Source organism: Lissotriton helveticus, chromosome 7 (assembly GCF_964261635.1).
Source record: "Lissotriton helveticus chromosome 7, aLisHel1.1, whole genome shotgun sequence".
Classification (NCBI taxonomy): Eukaryota; Metazoa; Chordata; class Amphibia; order Caudata; family Salamandridae; genus Lissotriton; species Lissotriton helveticus.
In genome coordinates, this window is record NC_136068.1 from 1,198,172,533 (window position 1) to 1,198,199,832 (window position 27,300).

A 27,300-nucleotide genomic window follows, 5' to 3' on the forward strand; every position below is an offset into this window, starting at 1 on the left:
ATCGCTGGACGGATTAGTGAATGGATGAATGGATGAATAAAAGGATAAATGGATGGATAATGAGAGAAAGGATGGATGAGTGAGTGGAAGAATGGAAAAGAGAAAAGGTAAATAGATGGATGAATGAGTAGAAGGGTAGATGGATCAGTAAAAGGGTGGATGGATGAGTAAAAGGGTGGATGGATGAGTGAAAGAATGGAGGGATGAGTGAAAGGGTGGATGATGGGCGAGTGTGTGGGTGGATGGATGAGTGAGTGAAATGATGGATGGATGAATCAATAAGTTAAAGGGTGAATGAATGAATGGACGGATGAATGAAAGGGTGGATGTAAGGATGGATCAGTGAGTGAAAGGGAGGGTAGATGGACAAAAGGATGAATAGATGAGTGAAGGAGGGGAAGTGTGGATGGGTGAGAGAAAGGATGGATGAGTGGTAGGGTCAATGGATATATGAGTGAAAGGGTGGATGAGTAGATGGATGGGTGGGTGGATGGATGGAGGGATGGATGGCTAAGTGGAAGGGGATGGAGAGAGAAAGGGAGGATGGGTGGGTGGATGGATGGATGACTAATAGGGTGAATGAGTGGAAGGATGAGTGACTGGGTAAGTGGATGAGTAAGTGAAAGGATGGTGGATGGGTGAAAGGGTCAATTCTGGATGGATGAATGAATGCATGGATGGGTGGAAGAGTGGATGGATGAGTGTAAGGATGGATAGGGTGAAAGGGTGGTAGGATGGATAATGGATGGATGAGTGAAAGGGTGGATGGAGGGATGGATGAGTGAAATGATGGATTGAAGCATACATGATGGATAGGTTTGCAAATGGTTGAATATGTGTGGATAAGGATGGGCACACAGATGGAAGGACATGGTGAAATGAATGAATGGTGACAGACTGAATGATGGATGAAAGAATGATTACCCCTTGTAACCCACATTATTTTAAGTGCATTGACTTTCACATTTATATGAGTCATTATCTTTATATAATATGTGTGTGATGTTACGCACTCCGACACCCTGCCATACATACTTTAGATGAGTAGCACTATAAAAGAAATTAAATACACCTGAGAGAGGGTCTATGTGAAGATGAGGGGCACAAATGGAGGGTGGTAGCAAGGCCGGACTGGCCAGACTGGGCTTTAGGCTTTTCCCTGGGAGACAGGAAATGTGGGCGGGGCGGTTTTGTTACTGGGGGCTGGCACTGCAAAGTTCCTTGTATAACAGGCAGTTTTTAGGCAACAATAAAAGCAACATCACTTATATTCAGGTGTGGTTCACCGGTGTCTGGAGCGAGATGGGAGTTTTGAATCATCTAGGTAGCACAGAGGGTTAATATGCCTGCTGCAAAGAATGAGTACCATGCATTTCCAAGAATAGTATTTTATGTGCAGATCTCAGTGGGTTACTACCTTTGTCTATGAGATTCTTCTGTTACTGTGCAGTTCATAAGTTACATTCGTAATCTAGCACAGTGAGCTATGAACTGCCATCAAAGAGCTGCATGCAAGCTGCATGGTACAGGTTACAAAGTTATGTTTTCTTCCCAGTCTTATATTATCCTGATGTTGCTAAAAAAGGTTAGGATAGGAATGCATTATTGTCATTAAAGTTAACCCTAACCACAGTGTTATGTTCTGAATCCTGAGTTTGTTCTTCTTCAGACCAAGTACTCTTAAAAATGCCTACCATTATAGGTGACATGTGCATCCTACATCTTGTAGTGCCCTTTGCCTTATGTAACATGCTTTAAACACTGATTTACACACGTATGGTTAATTTTCTCTGTATGTGTGTGTGATGTAAAGTGCTACGACATCTTATACTGGTACGAGAAGGGCTATAAAACAAATTAAATACATGTGAGAGAGGTGCTGAGGAGAGATGAGAGGCACTGCAGGTGATAGTGAGGGAATCATTGAAGAGCCCCATCATTTACATGGGTGCACATTCTGTGACACATAAACACATACTAGTGCACACGTAAGTACACAGCTATAACTAGCAGCATTGAAAACGTTACAGAAGTTACAGAGATTCAAAGCGTCATACGCACATTATTGCACTTAGCATGATTCCACTTTGAAGATTGATTTGGGCTGAAAAAGCATACTTAAAATTCATATTTCTGGCATTTGTAGGATATGTTTACATACAAATGCTATCTCTTCATAGCTACCTGGGTGCGTAGAACATTGGATGTCTAAAAAATCGAAGCTGAGAGGATGTGCTTTTATAGCCAGAGCTGCTGACTTTGTAACTGGGGAGTCGGGTTTGAATCCTGGCCTTGGCGCAAAACCCTGTGATCTTAGACGAAATCATTTAATGTATCCATGCTTATTGTAATAAATCTGACCCTGTGTAATGTAACTGGTGCTCATTTAAAGTGTTCCAGTGTCCAGGAGCTGAGCTTGCACAATGCAAAACTGTGGCACTCATTTTTCCCAATATATCAAGGTGGTGTCTTAACCAATGGAGTCTTAGCATTGGCAAAGGAACAATTTATATTTTGAGTACAAATTTAAAAAAAAAGGTACAATGTGGTGGTATGGAGTATCCCAGGAGCTCTCTTTGTTCCTTTTCAGATGCCATTCAGCAGCACACGTATGAACCATTTTTGATGCAGGCAAATTAGTTTTTCCCAGTGCTTTTTTGCCCTGGCAGTCAGTCTGTAATATAGCAAAGGCCTACGAGCAAAGGCCAGGGCTCCATGAAAATTATGCTCCATACTTAAAGAGTCCAAACACTACAATTAAGACCTCTGGAGTTGAGAATCTAAGGAAGTGCAAGTTTCTCACAGTGGCTGTCAGTGGGTCCTAAAGTTGTTCAAAATACATGCTCATCTAATCCTGCGCTTCTCTGCAGAGTGCACATTACATTAGTCACATGTGCCAGTTGCGATTCTGTGCAAAAGTGCAAGAAGGAACTGCACAGGTGTTGAAATATTAACATGGCACAAGTAAAATAAACTCTGTGCTTACAGGAGAGTGGGTGTGTTATGTATGGGGGATATTGAAGTGAAGGAGCTCCAAGGAAGTACATGCAAGATCCATTTAACAAGCAAGCTGAGCCGAGTAGGATTACGAACTGCCTACTTGAAGGTCATTTATAAACTCATCCACCTTTTCGCAGGAATGAAAGATATGCATTTTGTTATTGAACATCACTTTCAGATATGCTGGAAATCTAAGCTGAACCCCTGCTCCTAAGCTTTTAAGTTGATCCACTCTCTTTCCCAGCTCCCATTGCCTGTTTGAGGTAGCGGTTGAAGCATCTGATCTAAATTCATATTTAGCTCCTTTGACCTCTACTGTTGATCCTCTGGACTTGGTTCCACAGGAGTTTTAGCTTGATCTGTACTTGATTCCTCTTCTACAATGTTCACCCCCTTCACCCCCTCCATCCTGCTCTCAGCCAGAATTATTGTTTGAGGCACGACTTTAAAGTATGTTTTTAGAGAGGGAGTAACCTTCACCTTCTGACCTGCCGTTCGCTTTCGTGCTGTTTTTTTTTTCTCACATCTACCTTATTTGACTTACTCTTGGCTGATACAACCTCCTCCACCACTCCAAGCTATTTTACATTTATGGCAGGGCTTATTGCATCTTTTTGTTCGCCTCCCTTGCCTTGCCTCAGTTTTCTTAGAGCGTATTGGGCGGTTATTTCTGCTTGTGAGGCAATCTTGTTGTCTTTATGGGTTTTTAGTTTGGAATGATGCTCCTTACCGCTATCTCTCAATGAACTCTGGTCAGTTCCCAATTTCAAAGCCGGCTCCTGAAGAGAGTGGCAGGATTGGGTCTCAACCGTGTCCTCCCGGCTTAAAGCCAGCAGTTTTTCCGGGCATTTTCTTAGGTCGTAGCCTCTCTCGGGGAAGCAACGCAGCCCGCTGTTACCACAACCCCCTTTCCCCCAGAAGGAGATTCTGGCCGCAGCGCCTCACCCCCTGCGAAGCTCCAGGGCTGCCCTTCTCCACGGCCGCTCCGTCGTAACCTCCGCTGCCAACACACACTCGCTCCGTGCTTCGACCACTCCGCTCTCAAGCACCATACGCCGTATGCACATGTAAGTTTCAGATTTTCAAACAAACTAGAAAGAATGGAAAGGTAATGTGGCGCTGCCAGAAATACATTTTTTAACTTGGAGATCATGGCTATATAACTAGCCATCAGGACTTCAAACTAATAACTTGCAGATCATGGATTATTTTATTTGCCCTTAAGACAAGGCAGCAGGTAACTTCTAGGCATGTCAATTACTCCTTTGCCCATCACTATGTATCATGACTCCAAAGGCTGAGACTCTCAGAATCACCATAATTCCAATTATGTGTGAATAAAGAGGACAGTATACCGACTTGGAACAGTACTGTCCTACCCCACAGCGTGAAAGACAGTTACCAGTGTGCAAAAACATCACAGAAATCCTATTAGCGCTGGACAAGCCTTGTATGTGTAGATAGTAATGCTTGGGTACCTAACACAGCACGGCAACGTCCCTTGCCAGCCTTTTTGTTTATGTTGTTTCAGTTACCACCTTCTTCGCAATCCTGAGCATTTTGGCATTTCGCGGCTGCCGTACATTGCTCAGCCGCTATAAAACGGACCACACCCATCTGCTCAACGCAGATTATTCTTTGGGCACCAGGCAAGAAGGATTCTTTGTGGTTGGAGGTTCTGACTCTGCCAGTGGACAGTGAGATAGACACTCTATTTCCAGGTAAGGGAACAAGCATTCCTGCACTCCTATTTTTGGCATTAGTATAGTGTAAGGAGGCAGCATTTTCTGATGGACTTTTGATGTACTTACATGCAAGTGCAGAGCAAACGTGTGTCTTTGTTGAGGTGCGTGTCTTCAAGAGAACAATGTTAGTATAATCATGTGGCTACACAAAAAGCAATGAACAAACTGGAGTTGTGAAATGCGCATAACAAACCACCAGTGGAATGTATTTAGCAAGTGATCTTTTAAATACGCCTAACAAATTATCAAGGTAATGCATATGCTAGGAGACTTACGGAATTTTACATAAGGACAAAAGTGTGCATTTACTATTGAGACTGGAATGTTCCATCTATTTTCCTTTTGATACTCATTTATTTTAAAACCAGCATTTCTTTTAGTGCGTGTTTCAGTGAAAGACCAGAACTTTCCTTTGGATGCTTTTTTAAGGCCTAGAACTTCTCTGAATTTGTTTCTGGTTGTGGAACATTCAGACAATTCTGAAACCTCGAGACTAAGCTATTCCAGTCTTATTTTTGTAAACAACAATAGAAACTAAAGGACATATAAACAACAATGGAAGTTAGCTGCTTTGTAAATTCTTCACTCAAGAAAGTACTCTGTTGATCATACCATTGAAGCACCCTGTTGATCATACCATTGAAGCATCTTGTTTTACTTTTCAGGTACTGACTGTTTACATTCTATGTCTTTAAAATCTATATAGAGAAGGTGTGATAAAGGAAGAACCAGTCCTTATCTGTTTGATTCATCTGTTCCAGATCTCCCTCCCCGCAGTACCCTCCCTTATACCCTTCCCCTCTTCTGGCCAATCTGAGCCTCTAGTGCATATTGCGCAGAATCGGAGCTGGGCATCTCGAGGGTACTGCTCCTGAGGAACCAAACACTTCATGACACTATGATTCTGATCTCAATGGAGCTTTCATGATGTCTCATGCAAAACATACTGAGAGCATGCAAGTAATATTTCTTAAACATTTTCTCTTCATTGCGAGGGAAAAAGCTTCTTGATCGCTAGGCCGAGGACTCCTATTCAAGGAACATCTGAGGAAGTGAATAAGAAGGTACACATTTGTTTTTGAGTGATGGGTGAAGGGGCAGCGCTGAAGTTTGCCCTTACTAACCTTTAAACAAGTAACTTGCAGAGCCTCATTAGTGGTATACAGCATATAAATACTGCAGCAATTTTGGGAGCACCTACTTAAAGCCTGGATGAGTTGGAATTACTTTTTATCCACTTACCACAAAATTATTCTTTTAACCACATGTATTTTATTTAAAATATAAGAAGACAGTTTTTCAAAGATTTTTTTGAAACTACAAAGGTAAAAACCTGCTGTACCTCATGCAGCTGTAAAATTTTAGCTATGTACCATTCGTTAATACGCAGTTTCAAATTTTGTGTCTTAGGTTAAGCAAACATTTGACATGAATCGTTTTCTGCTCCCAAAAGATGGTAGAGTGCTCCAGCGAAAGACTCAAACAGAAACAGATGGAGAGAGAAAAGCTGCAAAAACAAGGAAATATGATGCCTCCTATTTGGACTTTGGTTTCACTTGTATTGTTGTTAGTGGAGAAAGTATTCATTTTATTTAATAAGTTTATAAGTAGGAGAAAGTAGACCACAGTGTGTGGTTTGTGGCGTGATCTTAGCCAACAACAGCTTGAAGCCAACCAAACTAAGGTGTCACTTTGAAACGAAACATGGGTCTCTAGCAGGTAAAAGCTGAGATTTTTTTGCTAGGAAGTTGCAAGAAATAACTCAGCAGAAAGAAGCGGTGAAACATGTGGCAAATACTCCAGAAAATGCATTAAAAGCATAATACCAAGTAGCATACCACATTGCCAAAAGCAAAAGGCCCTTGTATATCGAGAAAAAGTCATTCACCCAGCATTGCACGACGTGGCTAGGACAATTCTTGGTGAAAAAGAAATGTGTGTGGCCTAAACAATTACAATAAGAGAAAAAGGGTGGCTGCGGAGCTCCGTATAATTGAACCAGATTTGTAATGCGTCCAAGAGACGCATATACCCTGGGGCAAGGCAATACACTTGTGGATTTAGGGTTTTCAGTATTAGTTGCCTCATAGCAAACTGCAATGACACGTGGGGTGGCAGTATTAGCTAAACCTGCTGTACGGATAACAGGCCATTGTTTAGCGGACAAAATGGGTCGTTGGACTATTGCTGAATGTGTGATCAGTAGTAGTAGTAAAGTCACAATATGTACTATCTATGGGTCCAATTTAGATGAGTCGGCAGTGTTGGATGAGTTAAATCTGGAGCTTGCATCCTGGCCGTCTCCTCTAGTGGTATGTGGAGATCTTAATATCAACTTGGTAAAGAAGGAATTGTATAGTGGGCCACAAGGATATAAGGGACGAAAACCAAGAGTTTTTAAAGCTCTATATAACGTTATGAACAATCATGGGCTGGTTGATGTGTGGGATAATCTCCATCCAACTGATCCCGGGTACGCGTTTTATTCTTTTCCTCATAAGAAATTGGTACGGCTTGACTATTTTTTTTATCTACAGCGTATATATCAGGGGCATCGGTTCAAATATTTCCAAGGATTAACTCAGACCATGCTCCAATAGTCTTAGAAATAGCGGCAATTGGTCTCACGATCATACCGAGAGTCTTTTCATTTGATCGGAAGCTGTGTTTAGATGATAGCTTTAAAGACCATATGTCTAGAGTTTTTTTTAAACAATAGACAATCAGCTCATGTTGCAATTGTATGGGACACTTTTAAAGCGTGTTTCCGGGGCGAAGTAGTGAGTTATGGTTTATATAATTTGAGGAAAACTAAATTAGAAATACAGGAATTTTACTCTAAACTGCGAGTGGCAGAGGAGAAATTGACGCAGGGTATTTCACAAAGAAATAGTGTAAGGGATTCTGAGGCTAATGTTGCTAGATGTCGGGCTAATATCAATAGTCTTTGAAATAGGGAAAGTGCGAGGAGATATCTGATTGGTAAGAAACAATGCCATGAGTATGGGGTAGCTGTTGGGTGGTGCTTAGCATTACGGCTACGCATGAAGGAAGCCTCCCATTGAATTTTGGGCCTTAGAGATTGGTTAGGTGTATTGTGTCAAGATCCGCAAGGGATATTGGCAATTTTTCACCAGTTTTATACAGAATTATATACACAAGAGGAAAAGGTAGATGTCAGTAATAACATATTTATGGAGGGCAAAACACCACAGATAGAACTAGATGAGGTAGAGATGCTAGATAGTCCAATCACTATGGAGGAACTAGAGGCTGCGGTTAATAGTTTGGCAGTGGGAAAAGCCGCCTGACCCGATAAGCTTCCGGGGGAGATCTATAAAGATTTTTCCACCAGATTAAGAATGAAATGTTGGCCACTATTAGGGCTGCACAGAATAGGCGAGTTCCCAAATCATGGAATGAGGCCACATTTGTGGTCTTTAAGAAGAAGGAGAAATCACCAGAGTTGCCAGGATCTTATCGACCAATATCATTGGTTAATTGTGATGGCAAAATATATGCAAAAATATTGGCTAATTGGTTGGCAAAGGTTATTTGCCCATTGGTGTCATTAAATCAGCATGGGTTTATACTGGGCCGTGGTACGATTACTCATATTAATAAGGTGATTACGCTTTTTGACATAGCTCAGGCTGAAAAGTTGGGTTTAATATTGTTAGATGCTGAAAAAGCATTTGAACGCGTGGGGTCGGACTATTTGTGGAATCTTCTGTATCGGGCTGGATTTGGGAAGAGGTTTATGACAGCATTACAAGTACTATATACTGCATCGGTCACTAGAATTGCTGTTATGGGTATGGCTTCAGAGCCAGTGAGAATAACCAGAGGAACTCGGCATGGGTGCCCCTGCTCCCCGTTACTGTTTGCTTTATATATTAACCCTTTTGTAGATATGTTGGGAAACAGTTTGTTCGTTAAACCTTTTATTGTCCAGGAGATTCCGCATTCTGTTTTCGCTTATGCGGATGACATAGCTATTACCACGGTAGACCCAATGACTGCTCTTAAAGAGCTGGAGCATTTAGCAAAATAATTTGGTCTGGTTTCAGGCTATAAACCTAATGTAGCTAAAACGCAAATACTATGTACAGATAATATTGTTTTAAATGATCCGAGACTGGTGAAAGAGGTCACATATTTAGGCATCAAATTTCGAACATCGATGAAAGACCTGGTTGAGGCTAACTGGGTGGATATAATGGTCAGGATAAAGGAGTCGTTTGAAAGATGGGGGCGACTACATTTTACATTGGTTGGGAGGGGCAACATTATAAAAATGAATATTTTACCTAGGGTGTTATATCTATTCAGATCTATTCCTCTAGAAGTGACGCGAGACCAACTTCAACAACTGCAATCTCTCTGTACTAAATTGCTCTGGACCCCTGGTAGACCTAGACGTGCTATAAGGTTTATGACCTTGCCAAGACAGAGGGGGGGGCGGTGGTCGCTACCTGATTTTACACTTTATTATTATGTTTGTTTTTTGTTAAAGATGCGAGTATTATTGATTGGGGAAGATAATGTAATGCAGCAGAGGCTGCCTCTTGCTTTCATCTGATGTGTGGTTCTGAGGAAAAGAACTGTTTGTTTAAGGAAATTGATGGTAGTTATTTTAAAAGGACACGGTTTAAAGTAATGTAAGCCGCTTTCAAGGTGTGGAAAAATGTACGAAAGCTGCTTATGTTGGAAGGGCTAACATATTATACCCCTAAGAATGCTCTTAAGATCCTCCCTCCCATCTTTTGGGATCGGGTTGCATTAAGCTGGAGAAATAAAGATATTCTGCAGATTGGAGATTTTTATGGGGCTGGGGGGCTTTTCTCTAACTATTTGGATTTGGATAAGAAATATAATCTACCTAATATACACTTTTTTAAGTTTTTGCAAGTTCGGGACTTTCATGCTCTGAAAAACTTGGTGTTATCTCCGAATCAATATATTGAAAGCAATAGGCGCCAGGAGAAAATAGGGGTGCTATATAAGATCTTTTTATCATTGAGGGCAGATGACCTGGAGAAACACAATATTCAATGGTCCAATGTGTTGGGGGAACATGACATCTCAATAGAGAAAGCTATTACAATGTCTAGGGGAGCTCTATTGTCTGCTAATGTGAGAACTCAGATCTTTAAAACTGCTTTTAATCTATATTATACTCTAGCTCGGATGTCAAAATGCGGGAAGAGATATGACGGTAAATGTTTTTGATGTGGGGGGGACAGTGCGGATAGCCTACATGTCTTTTATAGCTGTAGTAAATTGTCTAGGTATGTGATGGACATTGAGAAATTTTTGTCAGAGATCACTGGGACCGCTATCACAATTACTCCAGGTATAATGCTGCTAGGTATTGGTAAGGATTTAGAAAAAGGGATGCCTATGTTTAAACATCGTTATTTAATTTTTATTGCAATGGTTGTTGTTCGGTTGTGTTTCGCTGCTGATTGGCTTCAGCCTGAGCCTCGCCCCTTTGAGCGATGGCGTGCTAAAATGTATAATTTATTTAATTTAGAATTCAGTTTATATTCAGCAAAAGGTGCACAGAAACGCAAGATCGGAATATGTATCTGGGGGGCATTCTATGATCATATGAATGTACAGAAATAATTGATGTATTATGTTGTTTTGATATTGTGGTGCAATAAATAAAATAAAATAAAAATAAAAAGAAGCAGTGAAGTTCAAAAGTATACCCATCTCAGACACGACAGTTTGCCGCCTCATCACTGACATGTCAGAAGATATCCAAGGACAGCTCATAGCCCGGTTGAAATCAAGTTTGTTTGCTTTGCAGTTGGATGAAGCAACTGATGTGTCAACGGAGGCCCATTTAATTGCTTATGTGCGATACTGTTATGAAACGCTATTATTGGAAGATTTTTTATTTTGCAAGCCAATCAAGGGCCGAGCAACTGGATCAGAATGTGTTTGCCATTATCAATGACTTCCTGAGTATATATGGCTTAAAATAGGAAAACTGTGTTGGAATCTGTACAGATGGAGCTCCTTCAATGTGTGGTGCTAGGACTGGCCTAAAAGCTAACGTGTTGAAAGTGGCTCCACATATTCTGTGGACCCACTGTATGATACACCAGGAAGCCCTTGTTGTTAGAAACATGGACAGTGAACTTGAGTATGTGCTGAATTCTGCTATAAAAATAGTAATCTTTATAAAGACCCATCCCACAAGAGCTCATCTATTTGCTATTGTATGTGCAGAAATGGGAGCTGAGCATGATGGCTTGCTGTTTCATACAGAGGTGTGTTGGTTATCCTGGGGAAAAGTGCTGACTCACATCTTTGAATTAAGGAATGAAGTATGACAATTTGTTCAGTGTTTGGACCCCTGCAAAGCAGAACTATGTAATCCCAGCTGGCTTGTGCTTTTAGCATACCTTGCTGACATTTTCAAGAAATTAAATTTCCTGAATCTGTCTCTGTAAGGAGCTGAAATCACTTATTTTACAATAAATAAAAGAATAAGCGCATTCAAGAGGAAGCTTGAATTATGGAGAAGAATAGTTGAAGATGGCCTGTTTGAGCCATTTCTATGTTTAGTAGATGCTCTTGAGGAGACTGAAATTGAACTTCCAAGTGTTGCTGAGGTAATAGAAAATCTCCTGACGTCTCTCATGGACAGTTTACAAAAGTATTTTCCAGAGGTCAATGATCACTTCAATGACCGAGTCTTTCAACCATTTCTGGCAGAGGTGGGGAGCCATCTCTGATTCTCATTCAGGAAGAATTGATTGATCTTCAAAGTGACCACACCCTGCAGATGCAATTCAGCAAAGTATCATTGGGGGAGTTTTGGCTGAAAATGCCAGCAGAACATTCAGCTTTGAGAGAAATTGCTATCAAAACTCTCTTGCCTTTCAGCTTGTCCTATTTATGTGAGATTTGTTTCCCAGCACTTGTGGTATTAAAGACTAAGTACCGTTCAAGACTGGATGTGGAGCACAACCTGAGGATAGCAGTAGCAAAAATCCATCCATGGATTGACCGTCGCTGTGGCAAAAAACAGGCAAACCCGTCACAGTAATGTTGGTGGTGTTATTATCAATCTATGTCAAATTGTGTGTTATATGTGTAAAACAAAGCATCCTAGTAAAAACTATTTGCGCACATTTTATCTCGGAAAATTTTGATTTGAACTGTGTAAACAGCCTCTGTCATTTAAACACACCCACTCACAAACCTGCAGTTTACTAAACACTCTTACTGTGTTGAACATTATTTGCCGGATATGGCCCTGGATATGCGGGTGGTGGTCGATTATGTAGTGTACTAGATTCCAGAAATTTCTGTCAGGTGGTGGGGGGGTTGGCATCTAAAAGAATTCAGCTGGGTGGGGCTCAACCTACAAAAGTTTGAAGACCTCTGCTCTAACGCCATATATTACCAACCTCTCGGGCCTCCCGGACTTCAACCCGTTAGAGGTTAAATTATTGATGGGAGACCTTGGGGATCACAAAATAACCAAGATCTACCAGTCCCTAATTACAAACAGGACCACCACTCTTGATACCCTTAGGGTGGCGTGGTGGGACGACCTTGGCACAATAGATGATGACGACTGGAGGGAGGCCCTTGAGTCCCCACATGGCGGCGGCGATATCCTCCCACCTACATTTAATCCAGTTTAAATATCTTCGTTGCGTATATTTCACTCGCCTCAAGCTGTGGCAAATGGGCTTATCAGCTCTCCCACCTGCCTGCGCTGTAAGGCTTAATATGGTACATTTCTGCACATGGTGTGGGCCTGTGCCGCTCTCGCTAGATTTTGGGGTGGGGTAGTAGCATGCCTGGCGGAGGTCCTGGGTTGGGATATTCCCATGTCACCAAAGTTAGTTCTACTACACTGAACAGAGGGGATTGGCGGCAACAGGTAAAATCGACACCTGCTCTTTCTGGGCCTCACCATCGCCAAGAGATATTGCACGGCAGTGGAAGGCTGGGTCGCCACCCCTGACAGGGGTCTGGAAGAAGGGAATGGACTTCTGCATGGGGTTGGAGGCACCCATATTCCAGGTGAGGGGGTGCCCACAGGAACACCCAAGGATCTGGCAGAGATGGGTGGACTATCGGGGCCTGACTCTTGAGCCAGTCACTCCAGCAGATGCACTCCTAGAGACGGAAATCTGACACTATAGTCAGACATACACACTGTTTCCTAATCTAGATACATGGTGCGGTAGCAGGTGGGGACAGGGGATTTGAGAGCTGTGGCATACTTAGTCCAACTGTTAACTTGTATTTTCCTGCTTGTGTTGGCACTACTGTTTGGTCTTAGCACAACGAAAATTGCCATGTTATTAATAGAGAGATGATGTTTTTGTAATACCAGGCCCTGTTGGTCATGTTGTGGCCGTAAATTCAATAAAGTGTTGTGGGGAAAAAAAGTTTGGCACCCAACACGTAGACACATGGCTTACTTACAATAAACGTGAGGAAATTGGAAGAAAAGACAAGAGAGAGTTGAAAGAAAAAGTAAGCATTGGAGTACATAACATACTCTGTGTCTGCTTTTCTCTGGCTCTGTGGTGAAATAGTGAGGATGGGACTAAAAGCTGTGTGTGGAGGTATTTCTAATATTTTTAATCTTACTTGACTTAGGTCTGCCTTTGATACACCTTAAGCTGTCTCACCACTCTATTTTTTGTGTGTTTTTTTAATCACACACAATACACATGGATAGAGGGGCTTTTAGTCAACAGGCTTTATCCTTTGGTCATTGACATTTTGCTTCTGCCCATCACAGCACAGATCATGGGACAATGCGTCAGCCAACTATATCCATTAGCTACCATCACTTTGAGTGACTTCACAATGCCTGTGCATATTGTTCACACCTACCTAAAAATAGTTACTTTCTCCTCACTCACAAATCTGGTTCACGTGGGCATTTTATTTGTTAGAAATTGGGTTACTGATTGACTGGGGTGTGGGCCCTGGTCAAGCAGCAACCACAGTCCTAGTCAGGTTAAGGCACATGCAAAATCCAAATAAACCTGTGCTCAGCCCCCTGGTAGCTTGGCACAGAAGAGCCAGCTTTACTTCATGGCAATGAGTAAAGTACTTATGCAACACTTCAAACAGTACAACAGTGAAAACACCACACAAAAGGATCCCCCACCAGGTGAGATTCATAGAGCTTAATTAAATAACTAAAACAAGACCAAAACAGCAAAAATTCAATCAGTAGAATCAAAGTTATGAATTTTTCAACCATAAACTGCAAAATAAAGCCTAAAAGCATAACGCACCAACAGCGGCTATCTGGTTACGCTGGACGGGGTCAAAGTCAAAAACTTCAGGCTAACCGCAATGGATCGTGGGTCTGATACAGTCCCAGATTAGTCCAGCTGAAATTTTACCTTCTCAAGTTTTGTGCCAAGAATCCCATTCACATTGGATAGGGCCATAGGGAGCAAGGAGCTTGTCTCTAGTGGTGGTTGGCGTGGTGCGAGGAACAGGCTGGGTGCTCTGGACAGGCCGGCTGGAGTCTTGCGTTGACAGTATTCCGCGTTGATGGATGCTTGCTGTGCGAAAAGACTGGCTGGTGCCAGTTTGCGGTGGTTTTCGGTGTGAGCTGCATGGTCTGGTGTGAATGGGCTCAAAAACTCAAGACCCACACCAAGTGTCCAGGACCAGAGAGGCACCACTTGGAGGTCAAGAACTTGCTGAAGATGGGTCCAAGAGCAGTTGGAGAGCTTTTTATGTCCCTGAGTCTCAGATCAGGAAGCCGGCAGACTAGCTCCTATAGGTCACTCTGGGATCCTGGGTTCAAGATGAAGTTGCAGGTCCAGTTCTGCTCCCCCAGGAAAGAGTACAACAGGAAGCAGGCCAGCACAACAGGGCAGCAGCTACTTCAGAGTGGCAGTCCAGCAGAATGACAGTTTCAGCAGCACAGCAGTCCTTCTTCTTGGTAGAGTATCCACAGGTCCAGAAGTGTACTGAAGTGGTGGTGTCTGAGATCCTTCTTTTATACTCTGGTGTCCTGGGTCTGGAAGGTGGGAGAAGCTTCTAGACAGTAGCTTTGAAGTGCATGGAATTCCATACCTCTCCTACCCTGGCTCTAAGCTGGCTGAAGTGACAATGTAGGGTAGTTATGCACTTTTGGGCTGAGGCAAGGCACAGCCTATTCAAGTGTAAGTGGGGCTGTGCTCAGCTACTCCCTCCCATCCTGCTAGTAATTGCCCATTCAGGCCTACCTAAGCATCCCATTGTGTGCGGCTGTTTAGAAGTAATACACAAAGCCCAACTACCAACTACACCCAGTCATGTGATCAGAGACAGGCTGCAGGGACCAAATGGCTGAAGCAAGAAAATGCCAAATTTCTAAAAGTAACAGAAAATTGGGAAACCCAATATACCCTTGGAGGCTTGGGCAGATAGACTAACAATAGGTAAAAGTGCCTTCAAGGGATTTCATTAGCTACTCTTAGTCAAATTTTATACAAAAGTAATCACTTGTGCGTTAAGCCCCAATTGATAGCTAACCATTAACCAATCAATACATCAATGAGGTTATTCAAAACACAAATATTCAATAACAGAAAATATACAAACACAGGTTTATCTTTTTTTCAAAGGTACACAATATTAAATGTAAACAGAATTAAGAAGGGTACGTTCAAATACAACTAAAACACCATGATAGAGGATATAATAAACAACCTGCAAATCATAGGTGTAAACATCTATTCCAAATAAGGATGAAAAAGGAAATGAATCTGAAACAACAGAAAACAGTTCCTGAAAAGCAACAAATGCTAGTGAAGTAGATGTGTCAGTCGATGCTTCGGTCTGTTGGTGCAGATTTGTCCGTCAGACCATCTTCAGGACGTGAAGTCGATTGTTAAAAAAGGCCCTGCAATCTAGTTCAATATTCAATTAGAGCCAGATGAGTCAAAATTCAAAAACACCTAAAGGGCTTTACGAATGGTCTCCATGCCACCTGGTTTCTGAAAGTGGGACGCATGTGAGACTACGACTCATCGATCACCGACTTGATTCTAGAGAGCGGTGCCTTTTAACTAAATTACTCGGATAGAGACTACTGCTCCTCCGGTATAGTCAACAGTGTGCACTGATTGGCAACTTCTTTAACATTTAAAATGGATAGTGTTCACTGCTTTTCCATTATAATTTATATACCTAGAGGAGCCAAATTGTAAAGCCCTTTCGGTGTTTTTACATTTTGACTCATCTTTGAGTCATCTGGCTCTAATTGAATAACGTACTTTCTTGTGCAATATTTTTTCTTTATTGATTAGTGCGCTATATATATATATATATATATATGTATATATATATATAAACCAACTATAAAATCCCTGTAACCTCAGTTTTTTTCAGTGAATTTCTATGTTTTTTAATGTGAAATAACATAAAAAAGCAAGTGCTGTCTCTTGTGCTTGTTTTGAAATGAGCACCCAGGTGAGGCAAGTCCCGGGGGCAATAAAACAAAAAAGTAGGGGTCACACAGGGCCTCCCTCCTAGGACTTTTTGAGCCTTGGGGATCACCACTTGCTGGGGCTTTATCTTTATAAATGGACGGGGGCTGCATGGACCCCCGTCCTGGGGTTGTTGAAGCTCTGGGGACCACCACCTCCGTGGGGATTTATTTTTATAGAAGGAAGAAGCCGTACAGACCCTCCTCTTGGGCTTTGTAGAATAGCAAAGTCTGCACTGAATATATCTCAATAACCTCAAATGGCACACAACTGGAGGGTGCTGGCTGGGGAGTAGGCCTGGCTTGATGGATTGACAGAAAAGTGAGGCCGCCCTTCCTGGGTGTCCCATGTTGTAAGAATTTTGTTCCTGGTTTGATTCGAGGAGATATACTGATTGGTCTCTCAAATCGTCTAATGTGGGTGGGATTGAGTTTTGCACACCCAGGATTCCCTCAATGTGTGCCCTGTTTGAAATGGGCTCTGGTGTAAAGTACCTGCGTATTGAAACTGATTGTGGATTTGGAGACACAACAGTCTGGCTCTTTTAGAAGTTGAATGTCGGTGGGTGGTCCTCGTGCAGCTGGGTGTTTGGAGGGTCTCTTTTTTGTTCCAATCCTCCTCATTGTCATTATTGACACCAGCCTTGAGCTGAACAGACCATGCGCCTTGTAAAGTAGCTATTATTGTTGCTTGAATGGCAGCTTGTGGGGAAGTTTCCAGCTAAGTTGGGGGTGCCCGCTTTTCTTGAACTGGTTGAAGTGCCCTCTGCTGCTCTTTTTATGTGTTTCAACCTGCTGTGCTGAGGCAGATATAATTTGTTAAAGCGCGGGGCAGGAGTTTTCGACAGCTTCAGTTCCTCTACTCCCCAGCCCCCTTATGGCCTCTGGTTACCCCCCCCCCCCCCCACCAAGACCAAAACAAGTGAGCGTGATAGAAATTAGCTCTCACAATTCCCATCCAGTATCCTCAGCCCAGTGAAATGCAAAGGCTGAGCACAGTTTTTCTACAAATTAGTTGGATTTGTTTGTGCCTCCCATATGATTGCAATGTGAGGGAATAACAAATTCCTGGGTCCTTTTTCTGGGTCCTTGCTCCGTCCTTTACTGGATAAAATATTTAGCTGGTTTTGCTGGATTAGGCCCTGGGAAGTTAGCCCCAATTATCAATTGCTGCAGGAGCTAGAGCTAGGCTCAAGGGATTACAGACAGCAGAGGCAGGAAGCTCGCCCAGACCACAAGCCGCACCCAGGCCTAGCTGGGCCACCTCTGTGTGCCAGGTCTCTACCCGGGACAAACCCCGTGTTCCGGGATCTAAACCCGCTGCTATTTCGCCGCAGGTCACCCCCTTCTGCCTCTAATTTCCTGAGTCTGTAACCAGGTCCTTGACCTTGCTGCCTGCACTCTGTGACCGACTGTCGATAATCTGGGCTAGGAGTGGTGGTGACAAAGCAATCTTTTTGTGGGGATAAAAGAAAGCCTGGGGCAGAGAAGGATAGGGCAAGCAAGCAAGCGTGGGTACAGTAGACACCCAGGCACCAATCACAGCTCATGCTCGCTCAGGTGCTGGCGGTGGAAGCACGGGACCAGGAAGCGTTGAGAGCACCGATGGAGGGCGTACTGCTCTGCCCCCACCAGCCCCCACAGCAATAGCCACCTGTGACCAGCTCACCGATTCACGCTAGAGTCCTGCAGCTTTGTTCAAACGAGTTGCAGCCCATATGCCACTCCGCTCCACTCGCTGGCCGAACTGCTCAGCCCTGCCCACTGCAACTGAGGAGAGACAGCTTCACACCTGCAGTGCAGTGTCTCATACTAAAGCCCAGTACTGGCACTTCCAGAAGGACTGCTGTGCTGCTCTGCTAGAAGTACTGCTACTCGGCTGCCCTGCTACCTGAGTAAAAAGGACTGGACCTGCATCTTGAACTCAAGAGCACCAGTGTGACTCCAAAGACTAGCTAACTGGCCTCCTGAGCAGAGGCGCAGGAACAAAAATGGCTCCTCCCACTTTGAACTCAGCACCTGGACTCTAGCTAACTGCTGTGAGTCCTATCCCCAAGTGGTGCCACCCCAGTCCTTGACTGTTGCAAGGGGGCCTGAAAATGCTCTACCATCCAAGCTGTGGTTCTGTGAGCAGAACCGATGCAGAGCAATGCATCTCCACGCTGCCGCATTGGAACAGCCACAGCGTAACCCATCCCTGATACAGAACCTTGCATTGCAGCTTCCTCGTAACTGCCGCTGTACAACATATCTTCAAAGCAGGCCTACGCATCTCAAGCCCCTCATCAACAGCATCCTCAACAATGGTGCAGCACTTTGCATGGCAGCCCCACAGTTTCTTCGGATGACACATCGTGGGTGCCAGATGTCACATCGCAAGCCCTTCATCAATGTCATCCTCGCCGATGACACAGGACTCTGCATTGCAGCCCCACAGCTCCTTGGAACCGCAGCTGCACAATGCATCCTCGACAAAGGATCTAACAACGCTCCGCAAACCAAGATTTAAGGTACTTTGTTCAGCTGGACTAACTTGGTCCCTCTATCCAGCCAGTGCTCCATCGTGGTCGACCTAAACTTGTGACTTTGTCCCGGTCCGGCACGACCAGATACCCACACTTGGCGCTTTGTGCTTCTAAGCACTATCTTCACTTAAATCTTTAAAACTACATATCTCCAGTTCTACTGATTGGATTTTTGTCATTTGGTTTCAAATAGTTTATTAAATTGTACTTATTTTTCTAAATTGGTGAGGGATTTTTCTTGTGTTGTGTTTCTATTTTACTATTGTTTGGAGTACTACATAAATACTTTACATATTACCTCTAAGTTAAGCCTAACTGATTTGTGCCATGCTACCAACGGTTAAGCACAGGTTAATTTGAGGTGTGCTTCTGTTTCACTCTAACAGAAATTGGGCCTGCTGCTTGAGTATGGTTGCACCCCCCTTAACCAGTAAACCAATTTCCTACACTATGTGTCTACTCAGGGGCCTGACTGGAATTGATGTGAAACACACAGCTAGGGATGCAACACTGGTTCTCCTTGGGTGGTGGGGACAGTGCACGGGGATAGAGGTCAGTATAGATGCTGTGGCATGGTGCTTACCATGAGGTCTCCCTGTTATATGGACACAGAGACCTCAGGGTGGTGCTGAGGTTGAGGTAGGCACAAAAAGTGCTTCATTTTGAGATAGCAGCTGCTGTCTTCACAGCCTGGACTTAATGGGACTGGTGGTGGCAAAAGCATAATTTGTATTAAAGAGGCATACCTTTTTATCTGTCTCTTTAAGTGGGAGATGCTTCCTGACTTCCATCTAAAAGGTTCTACCAATCTCCATTAACTAGGGTTTTCACCTACATCTTTGTGAGTTTAGAGTGATAGGTGTATGTACACATTGTGTATGTTGCAGGCGGACGTGGGGAGAACATTCTATTTGCCTACTATCCTGTACCTCTGTTGTGATTTTGATTTTAATGTGTTGCCTTTCTTGCTATTTGCTGCTCTGTTCCTGGCTCATTTGGGTGCTAATCGCGCCATTCTTTTAACGTTCCTATTTGTTTTTATTGACCGGACATTTTAACTCGCCTTGTTCTTGTGAAGTTTTTTGTTCCTCCTCACTTTCCCTGACTCTTCGGTCCTCCACGGGGCTCCCCGTTTGAGCGGAAAGAGCCCTGGAAAGAATTTCTCCTGTTGCTTTCTGTCCCTGTGTATAACTTAGCCTAGACGCCATTTTTTAGGTGGCAGTCTAGTACTTTCACCGTTCTGATGAAAAGCAGCGAGACTCCCAAGACTTTCGATGCCGCTTGGTGCAAACCACCTTTAATTCACCTTAAGATTAGCGATCAAAATAACGAGGCAAGCGCTGGCAAGTGGAAGGCGAAGAACAGGTTTATTTCTCTAGAGGAGAACACATCACATCAGACACCGGGGCTATCATCAGGAGGTGCTCTAACTGCATCTCTGTGGCATGGCCTTTTATATGTTTTTTCGGCAGTTTATTACATGGTCAAACATTCCTGGCATCAGTTTATTGGATAGTCAAACATCCTTGGAATCCCCGCCTCAAGCTAGTTCCCACACAGACCCAGCAGCAATCTTCCCTCCACCCAGATCTAACAGATGATCGCTATCTCGCAGCTGGACATTCAGACAGGATCTAAAACATGTGGGATCGGTCACTGATTAAATTCCGGCCCCTTTGTTGGTGAAGCAAGTTCTGTCGTATGTGGGTAATAAACTATGTCCACAGGGGTTGGTTAGTGCCTGGGACCGGATTGAGTGGCCAGGTGCAGGGAAGGAGGTTATCAAAGGGGCCTGCCCGTGCACGGGGGATGAAAGGACAAGTGGGTTTGGTGCGGGAAGTGACTCCAGGGCATTGTCATGCTGACAAGGTTTTACGACCCTGGTACATGTGTTCAGGCTTAGTCAGAGCGCGGGTGGATGATAGCAAGGTCGGGATGACTCACAGGTGACCAGCAGAGTATGAAATGGCCGTGATGTCTAAAATGGTTGCTGCTTACGCGCACGTAAAGGCCTTCCCTAAGCAAGATGGCGCTGGCAATGTTCATATTTGTCGTTTTATTTTCTACAGTCCTCCCTTTGAACATAGTCCCGCCAGCTTGCTAGTCTATCTCAATGTCCATAATGTCCTGTATCTCTCTATTGTTTATTACTCTCATCTTCGTGAGGTCAGGGTCCATAGTCTTAGGGTGCAAGTAGTTCAGGCAAATAGAACAGAAAAGTGGTATACAATGTATCCCAAACAACAACCACATATTATTAATATTGGAACCAAGAGGATCATCATTATTTTCCAGCCCCATTCTTTCAAAATGCCCCAAGCCAGCTTCCAAGTGTCCAAGTCTCCGACTCCTGACGGATTTCTAACACCAGCCTGTGGAGGTGTTCAATTGCCTTGAAAACAGAGGGTGAGTTGTCAGGGACGTAAGTACAGCAACGGGCTCCGATGATGCGGCATGCTCCTCCACGATCCGCTAGTCAATGCGGTTCTGTAAAGCCACCAGGCGGACCGCCTGAAGCTCAGCTGTGTTGTTGGTGAGGATGCCAGCAGTGACGTTCAAGGCTGTTTCAACTGCTTGAGTTAGGTGTCGGATGGCTCGGCTGTTTGCCATCGGACCCCATAGCGGGACGAGTCCTTTTGCCACATCGACGAACTGTGATGTGGTGGAGTCTGCTTGTTCTGTGTCTTTGGAACGCCTTTCTCTGTGGTGGTCTTCAGGTGCTGCGTAGGTTGGAGGCAGAACAAAAGCGATGTAGCACGTGCCCCCCCCCCCCAGCATTTTGTGAGCCAGGTGTAGGCTTTGGTACCACAGGTGAAGTACATGTTGGGTGATGCAACAAATGAAGGGGGGTCGGCGGTGTTCAGAGTTTTCGTTATTTGGCAAGAGCTGTGACCCACGATCTTAGTCCCATGGCCTTCGATGCAGACAAGGCCTGAGACGTTCACCACAGATAGGGCCACTGTCCGAGTTGCGGCAGTTCGTTTCTTTAGATAGGAAAAGGTAGGTCTGGCGGGGTTGTTGTACACTTGCATTTCAACTCGTTCTTTGGCGGGAATGTTCATTGGAAAGGTTGCATTCGAAGTCAGAGGGCAGAAGGGAGCAGATGTTCTTCCCGTTTGGTTCAGCTAGAACTCATTGTAAAATTGTTTGATTGTCTCATCGGATGTGGCATTGTCTTTGTAGCTCTCTTGCAGGAGCATTAACCAGGCGAGGCAAGATCCATGAACAGAAAAGGGTGAAGGGATGAAAGGAATGGAATGTTCAGTGGCATGAGGTAGCAACCCACAGATCCAACAGTTCATGGCATTTGCGGCAAGATTGTGCTGGTGCAATAATTGTACGAAAGAATTATTCCAGAATTCTTTGCGTCGTTCTCGGAGACGCGGTGACAGTGACACCAGATAGTGTTCTTTCTTGGTGGTGGGTTGCATGGTGGGTGACATTGTCCCGTAAGCGGGAACACTCTCTTCAACGATCCAGACTGTGACCATCAGCAAGAGGCAGGTGAGAGATGCTGCCACAAGGGTTATTGTCTTTGTACTGTGCAATTTGGCAAGCTTGGAGTCGTCGCAGTGGTTCTTCGGTCGTCCGGGTTCTTCCATCACCTTCAAGAGGCTCGACGACTGGCAGGACCACATACTTTCGTCTAGCGTTTCTCCTGGTAGCATATGTAGTGTTAGCTAACGTTCTGAGACTTTTGACTCAGTTAGTGGTCTGCTTGTCGGAGCACTCTCCTTTCGTTGATCTCAAATTGTACCCTTTCTTGGATGGTACCGTGGGGTCAGGAAACTCTGCCAATTCAAGTGTCTCTGTTTGTGGGTAGCAACTCAGGGCTGGTCGATCCGTCGTCAGGAGCTCTTCTTGGATGTCCACTTCCTCGCAGGTTGTCAGCGTTGGGGAGATCTTCTTACAGTGATGTGGGTGCAGCCAATTTTGCTTTCCTTCCACTCAAAGAGCAGTTCAGGTGGTTATCAAGACTTGCCAGGGGCCCATCCACTTGGGTTCCAGACTCTTCGACCTCTGAAAATTTCACGTCAGCACGAAGTCCCCAGGCTTGATATCGTGTCCAGAGCCCCTGGATACGTCTGGTATGGCTTGCTGCACCTGTTGCTGGATAAGTGTTAGTTTGTTCGTTAATTTGTACAAATAGTCGGACATTAGTATGTCCGGGACATCATTAATGGAGGTTGGCTTTGGTGCCGCCCAAATGTTCATAGGTCTGCCGAAAACTACTTCGTAAGGGGTCAGTCGGTGTTTGGTTGGGGTGGAGCACATTGACAGCAATGCCAGTGGGAGGGCGTCGGGCCATTTCAACCCAGTCATGGCAACTATTTTTGCTAGCTTCAGTTTTAGCGTGGCATTGTGTCTCTCTACCAGACCCGCTGATTGGGGGTGGAAAACGGCGTGGAACTTTTGCTTTACCCCCAACCCTTTCAGTATGTTCTGTATAACTTCTGCTACGAAGTGGGGGCCATTGTCGCTCCATAAAATTCTACAAAGGCCATATCGGGGGAAGAACTCTTTCAGTAATACCTTCGCAGTAGCTAAGGCGGTGTTGTCACGAGTGGGGTAGGCCTCCACCCATTTGCTAAAGGCCCACACTAGATCACTAGAACGTATTTTAGACCATGGCACCTCTCTAGCTGGATGTAGTCCATTTGGAGGACTTCGAAGGGGTGATCAGGGACTCCAAACCCTCCCCGTGATACTACGGCCCCTTTTCCTGGGTTGTGTTGCAGGCATACTAGGCATTGCTGTACTAGGCGTTTTGCTGATTCTGCTATCTTGCTGTTATGCCATACTCTGGTGATCAGTTCTATCATGGGGGCAGATCCTATATGTGCTGGTAAATGTGCCATGGTCAATATGGGGATCAGATAGGCATTAGGTAGCAGCCATTTGTTTCCGTCTTTTGTCCTCCAGCAGCCTTCCTCGTCTTTCAGTCCCACCCGAGCCCATTCAGTCAGTTTGTCCTGTGTGCCTGTCGTTTGTATGTCCCTTACAGTTGTTCTAGCGTCAGTCCATTGTTCTGCTTGTGACCTGGTCACATACATTTGTGTCGTGGTTCTGTCCTGGGCTATGGTTCGGGCAGTAATGTCGGCTAATGCGTTTCCCTGTCCAATGAGGTCGGTCACTTTCTTATGTGCCTGGCATTTCATCACTGCTAGCTGCTTGGGGAGGAAGACTGCTTCCGTCAAGGTGGAGACTAGATCTCCATGTTGGATGGGTGTGCCTGTGAAGTTAGGAACCCTCTTTCTCTCCACAGGAGCCCAAAATGGTGAACTACCCCGAAGGCGTACTGGCTGTCGGTGTATATGTTTCCTGTTTACCAGCTGCTAAAATACATGCTCGTGTGAGGGCAATGAGCTCTGCTGCTTGGGCGGATCGTTGGGCAATGCGGGCTGTCTCTAGGATAGTTCGGGCTGTGGTGATGGCATATGCAGCTGAGGTGGTGCCATCGGGAAGTTTGAAGCACGAGCCGTCTACCCATAGTTCCCCATCTGGCTCTGGAAAGGCAGTGTCTCGGAGATCTACTCTAGTCTTGGTCTGTTCGTCAGTGAGGGTTACACAGTCGTGCAGGGGAGTCACACCAGGTTCGGTTTCGGGTAGAGGTAACAATGTGGCTGGATTGAGAGTGGTGCATCGCTTCAGGGTGATGTGTGGTGCTAGCAGGGTCAACTAGTAACCTGTCAGTTGTGCGCTAGTCAAGTGTTGGTTTTGGTCTGGTTCAGTAGCGTGTCGACTGTATGGGGTACTAACACAGTGATTGGATTGGAGAGCACTATTCCTTCGCTCTGGCGTATGGATACTGCTGCAGCTGCCACAGCGCGCAAACACGCTGGCAATGCTCTAGCTACTGGGTCGAGGGTGGCAGAGAAATATGCACAAGGACGATGTTTGTGACCAATTGATTGCGCTAAGACGGACAATGCACATCCCTCCCTTTCATGTGTGTAGAGGAAGAATGGTTTGGAGTAGTCTGGGGTTCCTAGAACAGGTGGCAAACAAAGAGCATCTCGCAATTCTTGGAATGCTGACTGGCATTCGGGTGTCCAGAGGAAAGGAGAGGGGGTGTCTTTGGCTAGGAGGGAGAGAAGGGGTTTAACAATGAGGCTAAAGTTCGGTAACCACTGTCGGCAGAATGAGGTGAGGCCTATCAGAGAGCGGACTTGCTCTGATTCTTGGGAACAGGAGTGTCTACAATTGCCTGGATCCTGTCGGGTGAGTTTCCTCCCTTCTTTCGATAAGAGGTGACCTAAATAGGTTTTTTTTGGGTTTTTTTAAGACCTTTATTACATCATTCTGCAAGAACACAGCTTCTGGCCAACAACCCGATGGGCCGGCCGCAAATAGTAAAACATACGTTCATTCAGTTGTCAGTACACAGCCGTGATGCCGACAGCCAAAGGCCCGGCGGCGTAGCAAATGCTGATATAACAGAGTCAAACTTGCAGGATCGATGACAAAACTCCTTGTGGCCGTAGGTTTTCATAAATCACAGTCAAACTTATTAACTAAACAAAACCCCCCCCTGCATTGTTTCCGGATCCCAGTCGGACAGCTACTCAATCGATGGAAGATAGAACATTCATGGCGAGTGGTGAACATAGCATCGTGGAGATACTCACAGTACGTAGACACCTGAGGCATTAGTGAAGAACCACCTATACTTGCATCAATGTAGAAAGACAACAACAAGCAAGACCAGCATAGGGAGCGTTGTACTACCGGCGAGACATCAGGTGCATGCCTGAAGTGGCATCGGAGGGGCTGAACCAACTGACCCCTAACTGCCTGGCAGTCTGATGCCCCCGTGTCAATGCCTCCTATAGTAGAGCAGCCTGTCACAATAAGAGCACTGAGCAAGCTCATTCAGCATCAGAGAGCCTCGCCAACATGTAGGTGGTGTATGGTCCCCAAATATCTCTTGGGCGTGAGCCCACTGGCAGCTCCTCATAATAACACGTCAGCTGATCCAGACAGTACGCCATTTCCTGCAACCAAGTTTTTACATCAGGCGCCCTCCTCCCTCCCCAGCAGGCCGCCACTCTACGCTTGGCTATCTGTAGCGCTAATGCAACCAATCGCCTTACTCAACGCTATACTCAACGGTATACTAGACACCAAGCCCAGCAAACATATGCGCGGGTCCACATCTACTTTCACTGACGTCATGTCAGTCAGAGCCTTCGTCACACCCGTCCAGAACGTAGACACACGCGGGCACACCCAGGCTAAGTGTAGAAAATTGGCTACAGCTATCCCACAACGCACACACGCAGGTGTGTCACGGAGCCCATATTTAAATAGTTGCTCCGGAGTGTAATACCATTGTTGCAGGAATTTATAGTGTATGAGCCTGAAATTCCCATTAGCAGCAAAACTGCCCGTCATAGCACAGCATGCAGCCCAGTCATCATCCGACAGCGGCTCCAACAAACATAAGAGGTGACCTAAATATGTTACCTGTGGTTTGCAGAACTGCAATTTCTTTCGAGAAACTTTGTGGCCATTTTCTGCAAGGAAGTGTAGGAGTTGGATGGTGGCTTTGACGGTTAGCGGAGTGGTATCTGCTGCTAGAAGGATATCGTCTACATACTGTATCAACACCACCCCGTCTGGTAACTGTACGGCATCTAACTGTCTTTTGAGCGCCTGGCTATAGATGCTCGGGCTCTCGGTGTACCCTTGGGGTGCTCGACAAAATCTATATGAGCGGGATCTTAGAGTGAATCCGAAAAGGTAGCGACTGTCTTGGTGAATGGGTATGGAGAAGAAGGCATTCTTGAGATCGATAACGGTGAAAGTGGTAGCAGTTGAAGGAATTAGGGTCAGGATGGTGGTGATGTCAGAAAACTACTGGGTACTGTGGTACTACTATTTTGTTTGTCTCCCGCAGGTCGATGATTAAGAGGTAGGCTTTTCCATCTCCCTCTCCCTGTCTCTTTAGGGTCGGTAAAATGGGACTATTACAAACATTGCTCACTACCTCTTCTACCACTCCTGCCTCTACTAGTAACTGTATGATTTCGGTCAAGGCTTTCTTGCCCTCTGGTGATATCTTGTACTGGGGTATTTTCGGTAAGGTTGCGTCTTGTCGTATTGTCACGTGTACTGGGTAAATCATCATTCGTCCTACGTCTGAATCAGCCCTAGCCCACAGATGCGAGGGTAAAGTGTCTAGTAGGGATGTGTCTGTCTCAGAAATGGGGTACATGTGTTGGGATGGATTATCTCTCAGGTGTTGGTGATTGTCATATAAGATGAGACGTACTCCGTCTGGCGAGCATCTGATAGTCGCACGGAAATGTTTCAGTAGATCGAGACCCATAATGGCGTCTGGAGTGTTGGAAGAGAGAATGAACGTCGTGTCGTTAACATTGTTTTCAAGTTTGAAGGGGATTGGTCTGGACAAAGGGTTGGTGGAGGGCGTACCGTCAAATCCTATTGAGGTTATATGTGAGCCAGACAAGGGTGCCCTTGGAATCAGTTGTTTGGATAGCGCACTACGTGTTGCTCCTGTGTCTACCAAAAATGGCGACTCTGT

At 44.9% G+C, this 27,300-nt stretch overlaps 1 long non-coding RNA gene across 1 annotated transcript in view; it reads left to right on the plus strand.

Moving 5' to 3' along the window:
• Window positions 1-4,642: 4,642 nt before the first annotated feature.
• The window catches only part of LOC144770111 (uncharacterized), a 69,568-nt gene continuing 46,910 nt past the window's right edge, over window positions 4,643-27,300 (plus strand). The window contains exon 1 of the long non-coding RNA XR_013598798.1: window positions 4,643-4,721. This is a non-coding gene — a long non-coding RNA (uncharacterized LOC144770111). The remainder of the gene's footprint in view (window positions 4,722-27,300) is intronic.